This window comes from Coregonus clupeaformis, unplaced genomic scaffold, assembly GCF_020615455.1.
Source record: "Coregonus clupeaformis isolate EN_2021a unplaced genomic scaffold, ASM2061545v1 scaf0010, whole genome shotgun sequence".
Lineage (NCBI taxonomy): Eukaryota > Metazoa > Chordata > Actinopteri > Salmoniformes > Salmonidae > Coregonus > Coregonus clupeaformis.
In genome coordinates this window covers 1,792,501-1,798,731 of record NW_025533465.1, presented here as the reverse complement: position 1 = coordinate 1,798,731, position 6,231 = coordinate 1,792,501, and the positions used below count along the sequence as shown (strand labels likewise).

At 37.2% G+C, this 6,231-nt stretch overlaps 1 long non-coding RNA gene across 1 annotated transcript in view; it reads right to left on the bottom strand.

The window, feature by feature from the left end:
- Positions 1–434: 434 nt before the first annotated feature.
- Positions 435–6,231, bottom strand: part of LOC123481357 — an 18,708-nt gene continuing 12,911 nt past the window's right edge. The window contains exon 3 of the long non-coding RNA XR_006658037.1: positions 435–471. This is a non-coding gene — a long non-coding RNA (uncharacterized LOC123481357). The remainder of the gene's footprint in view (positions 472–6,231) is intronic.

The following is a 6,231-nucleotide window of genomic DNA, read 5'->3' as shown; positions in this document are numbered from 1 at the left end:
GCTGCAGGGCTGCAAACTGCATAATTGAGTTCAATTACAAAACTTTATTAAATAGCCATCTTATTCTTTCTCCGCGGTTACCTTTTGTTTTGTTTTATGTATGTTAAGCTTTTTAAACAAATGAGTAGGACTTTAGGCCTACAGCAAGAGTGATTGGCTGCCAGTGAGTTGTCTGAAAAAAAACAGGACTATATTTTTGGGCTTTGTGCCTATATCTTGACTGCTTTTCAACAAAGTCTGAACGTGTGGGAAAAACATTTAGCAAATTATGTCTAATTTCAATAAGATGAATGGTTAAATTAAACGAATGTTTAAAATTTTGAGTGTTTAAAAAAAAAAGTGTCATATAGGCTACAACAACCAATGCCTAATAAACTGTATATAACACACATTAAAATATATAGGCCTTCAAATAAATAATAAGGCAACACTTACCACTAATGGATTGTTTAGAAGGTGAGTAGTGCAATACTTTAGTGTCGCGAGGGTGTTAAGAGGTGTGAAAAGCATTCCCGTGCAGGGGTCACCGTCCCGCGAGCAGGAGAGCAAAGAGAAGAGGAAGTTAAAAAGTTGTACGAGTAACAATAGTATAGAGTGATCACATTTCATTTATTGAATAAACTTGTGAGCATAAATGAAATCATTAACATAAAGTGACTTAGGCAAATATGGAAAGAAAATGGTGATGACCTGGTGTGCTTTATGGGAACAAGCCAAGCATGCCATGCTTCCTTGTAATAGCCTAATAATAGCCTATGCCTAATAATGACTATAACAAGAACAACAATAACAATGTGATTTGTATTTTTCAATATCACAGCAACTCCACTTAGGATGTGCAGAGAAGAAAAGTGTTGAAATCTGCTTTACTGAGCTAAGCTGGTTTGATTATACGTTCGGGTGACAAAAGTGAAAAAGGACACTTTTTGTTAAGACTTAGGCCTAGCCTACACTCTTTAAAAAAAGGGTTCCAAAAGGGTTATTCGGCTGTTCCCATAGGAGAACCCTTTTTGGTTCCAGGTAAAACTATTTTGGGTTCCATGTAGAACCCTCTGTGGAAAGGGTTCTAAATGGAACTCAAAGGGGTTCTACCTGGAACCAAAAGGGTTCTTCAAAGGGTTCTTGATAGCTGAAGAACCCTTTTAGGTTCTAGATAGCACCTTTTTTTCTAAGAGTGTAGTGCTGCAAGAATGGGAAAGGCAATGCTATTCCGATGATTGGGTCTAATAACTCAGTCAATAGCCTATATCAGCCAGCCACACAACACAGGGACTTTGGTAGGCCTATTTCCATACCTACTGTAGATAACTTTTGTATGGGCCTACATTGTAATGTTTATAACATAATAAAAAATGTATGCTTACTAAAAACAACACACGAATAAAGTCTATCCGGACCTCTGAATGCTTTCCATAATTTGCCTCCATTACACCCCATCCATCTCGCCACTCTCCAGAAAGGCTTTTATCACTGTTAATAATTTATTTGATTGTTTACATGTGTTGCCATATCCGAGGTCCAAACTCGTGTTTTTATTATTAACCTTAATTAAATAAACAAAAATGTGAGTCTACATCTGCAGACAAGAGGCACATCAGAAGTGAGGGGAATGCAGGAGGCTTTGGCTAGGCAGAGAGGCGCAAGCTCCACGCACGCTGGATGAGTGCAATGCACAAAGCTGTTCTCTTGTTGAATATCTCCTTAAATGCATGAAGATACCAAACTCTATACAGTAAATGTAGAGCTTTAAATAATACATTTATATCGTTTATCCAGTCCAAATGATTTAGCTTATAGGCCTACTTCTGCATATGTGCATCACGTGTGGAATGTGCAGTCAGTTCTGTTGTCAATTAATTTTAATTAACAGACAAAAAATCTCTGGCACTATGCAAGCTTAATTTTCTTTACCATTAATACTGCTGTATAACCGCTTTAGTAAAAATAATTACAACATTTATAAATTCCAGAAACCCTCTAACTAAATATGCATGAGCATATTAGGCTATATGTGTATAGGCCTACCAAAATCTCAATGCTAAACTGTTGGAGAGAAAAGTTTGAGCCTATATAGAGATTTCTCTCTGTACATCTGATAAAGTCCCATTCCATAATTTCTAAATATGTGGGCCTATTTGCTTTCTCAGTTGCATTTCATTTAGACAGGTATGGCCTAAAAAAGTACAAGAGACTCTCTTCCAATAGATATCCACTTTTAAAAATGTATTAAAATCAGCTTTGTCTCACTTCTGTCAATCAGGGAGTAGAATAGACAACAACATATGATAATTCTGTTTTAAATGGAAACAGACTACAGGCCGTGCCCGCAACTGAGAAAAACACCCTCTCTGCTTCTGTAACAGGAATCAGAGGCATGGAAGTAAAATTGTTTTAATAAAACACTGTAAAATCAGGAATGAATTACACATCACACAGGCCTTGGCAGTCTACTGTCCAATGAAGCCAAGCGATAAACAAGTTTGTTTTATAGGAGTAGATTTCCAACAGTTAGGAGAGTCACAGAATTGCAGATCATTTCAACAACCATTATTTTTTGGACCCAGGAAAAGGCATGGCTTTTTAAAGAATCCATAAACATTAACAAAAAATCAACACACAAATGCATAGAAAGGAGAAAAGCAGGCCACACATTTTTTTTTGTAGAACCAGGAATATATTGATGCAGAGAGTTAAATGATGGATGCCTCAAGATTCAGTTTAGGCCAAGTAACTTTCTAAGTTTGTATTATGTGGATTATTATTGCTAAAATATGTTAAATATTTCAGTCAGTGGGCTCAAAAAACCCTGTTGTATGTCTCATTTATCTGTGAACATATACTGTTGACAGTACAACTTCAATCAGAGCTTTCTCTGGTGCTTCCTTCCAAGTTACTTTGCCAAGCTAAGGAAAATTCCAGTTCCAAGAGTAATGATATTGCACATAAGTCAGAAATGAATAGTTACTGAACATCATATATTTAGGGTTCTTGGTGAGTCAAAAGAAGTTAAGCAATGTTGTGTGACATTTGGCCATTTTAGAATAGACCTTAAATCACTGTTCACTTGACAGAGATCAGTTATAGGGCTATTACTAATGCACATTATTGTTTCAAAGGAAATACATCCATAAACTAAATAACTAACTGTTTAAGTTATCTTAGGACTGTGCAATGCACTTTTTTGTTAAAATCCATCGACCACATCTCTGCAAAAGTTACAACAGGCACTATAATACTTCTTAATACTCTCTTTCATCATGGACAAATAGACTACAATTTCATAAAATAGACAAATATAAGCATTTAAAAATGTGCCTTGAATTTTTGATTTTCTAAAAATCATGTAAAAAAATAAAATATATCAAACTGATTTTTCCATTAATGAGAATATTGAACAATAATTTAGTTATATTATATAGCCAGAGATTCTATATAGCTTTTTATTTGGGTAGGACCTTATCAATTACCAATAAGTGCCAATAAGCTATTCAACTCATAAGCTATTTTTATCTGCCCAACTGTCCTCAGAAATGTGGAATATTGCATGTGGAAGAATCAGAGTATTCCCTATTGAATATGAGGGAACTTTACAATTGATGGTGTATGTATACCAAATATACCAGGTTGTAGGGTCTGGACATGCACTGTATAGTTGAAAGTAGGTTATACATTTAGGGAAAAGCAGCACAGAGTAAAACATCAGAGGTAGGTTTCTTATTCAAAGTTATGGAATATTTATTGGCTGTAAATTGTGGGATGGTCGTTTTACTATGAACAGAAATGGTCAAGAGTTTACAATAGCAGATTAAATACAGTATTTGTGCTAGGTACAGTGGACCAGTCACTAAAATAAATTCATATCAGCTTGGCATGACCAGAACCTTGAAAAATAATCCTTATGGCGCATATATGCAGTGAGATACTCGTGCGTAAAATAGTCTATACATTATATTCCCGACCATTTACTTTCACTAAATACGTACGTTATATTAATCAGAATCGAGCACGGTTGACAAGTGTAGGCTACTGTAGAACTGGCGGCAGCACACACCGACCCAAAGCCCTCGACTGTCACAGATTCAACCGTTAACGGATAAAGCTTCCACATGTAGCCTCTCTCACGGCCAAGCGTTTGCGAGATCAACATTTTGGAAAATGTCAAAGTAAGACCATCACATGTAACACTAAACTTCAGTCCAGTTTTCTACACTCACTCCTTTCTCCTCCTCCACTTCTCCCCTCCTTTTATATTAAATAGATTCGGGAGGAGCGCCATTTTCTCTCCAAAGCCATGTGCAATGAAATGCATAAGAAAGCCCTGCGAAGAAATGCCATCTAAGAAGAAAAAGTGTCAGAGATACAAGGTAAATACTATCAGAAAGGAACAGAGAGTAACAAATAAACTCAAATTCAACTATAACATAGTTTCAAATGGTGTGAGCACTAAGCTAACCCGCAACACCGACTGTATACTATGCAATAACAATAAAATAATGGAATTTACCTGTGTCAAGCAGTACGGGGAGTACATGGTTATTTTTAGAAATGAAAATTGGAGAGCTTATTTAAGTTGGATGGAAGTTCGCTGTAGTGCTGCATTGCAATCGCTCGCCGTCCTGTTTCGCTCACTCCATGCTGTACTGTAACCCCGCCTAGAAGGCTGAAAGTGAAAGCTTACACAAACTTATGGGAGAAAAAAGTTTTGTCTCCCACCCTCTTCCATGGACTCTCTCCTGTCGTGCGCACTGACTTTTTTTTGATTGATCAGGGGCGACGGTGTTTGCTATACAACATAATATCATTAACATGAACCTCTCAACTTTGTAAATCATGCGGTGACACACTCCTATTTAATCCGGTTGTTTCAGCTCATAATCAGTAACCATTCGTAATGACAATACGCTGCTCTTTTTCTTTATGGTAACAAATATGTTATTACGGGGGTTAAATGAATGGGAACGCCGAATGCGTAATATCCAGCGTTTTATCAACACGACGTGTAGAGCAACCTATAGCCTAAAAGAGAAAGGTAAAATGCTTTACAGAAAGTCTGACGGTGAGCACTGTAAGTTTTGCAAAGTGCTAAACATTTGCTATAGCTACGATGTGATTTTGTTTTGATGTGTGTTTTCTATGAAATATTATTATAGGCTTATTAAAGTCCATGCAAATGTATGCCATAAGAATATGATTGCTGTAAGGTCAAAGGTGCTGTTGCATATGGGGCCTATGGCCGACAATAAAGACCTATAATGTTGATAAATAATGACTTGATATTAAGAGATTGTCTTAAAATATTGGAAATGTCATTTCTTTTCCATCTGAGAAACGAGAAGGTAGCCGAAATATTTAATGAGATTGGAATAGAACAACACTGGGGTCTTGGTTTGGATTCATTTTATCTAGACCCTTGTACATTTTATTCTAGCTATGTAAATTAATGGGTTTACATATAAGAGTATTACATTGTTATTACACTACAGTTACACTGCCTCTTTTAGTTTGTAAAACAAATGAACAAATTATTTGTCAGTGTTCCGCATGTTTTGTGTTACTTCTATTGGTTTTCTGCCCTCTGATACAAAGGCACTTTCAGCATCTTGACTGAATTTCAGTCCACACTTCCAGCCCAGGCCGATGTACAAGTAAGACAATTAATGAACATGATCTACTGTGGAGCTTATTGCAGAGTGTATAGAACGCTATCAGACATTAAATCCAAACTGAAACCTGCAATGGCGACTGCAGTTGAAACAGCGCACGCTGCAGCCACACTGTTGGTCTGGCCTGGGACATTTACTACAATGAAGTTGACTTGAAAATGGAAAACAGCCCAACCTGAAGAGTGTATTAGAAAACACAGAATATTGGTCAAACTGGGAACAATTTACAGAGGCATGTACCCTCTCACAGACTACATCTCTCTCTCTCTCGCTCTCTCTCTCTCTCTCTCTCTCTCTCTCTCTCTCTCTCTCTCTCTCTCTCTCTCTCTCTCTCTCTCTCTCTCTCTCTCTCTCTCTCTCTCTCTCTCTCTCTCTCTCTCTCTCACGCACACACACAAACACGCTTTTCACAAAGTAATAAAACAATTTTTGGACCAGGTCCTAAGTGTGGTATAGGGGTTTGGTGGGGGTAACGTCAGTGTGGAGCTGAAATTTAGATCTGACACTGGAGTCCCTCAGATTTATGAGGCCTACTGCTTGTGCATTTACACCGCAAGCCTCTGCTGGA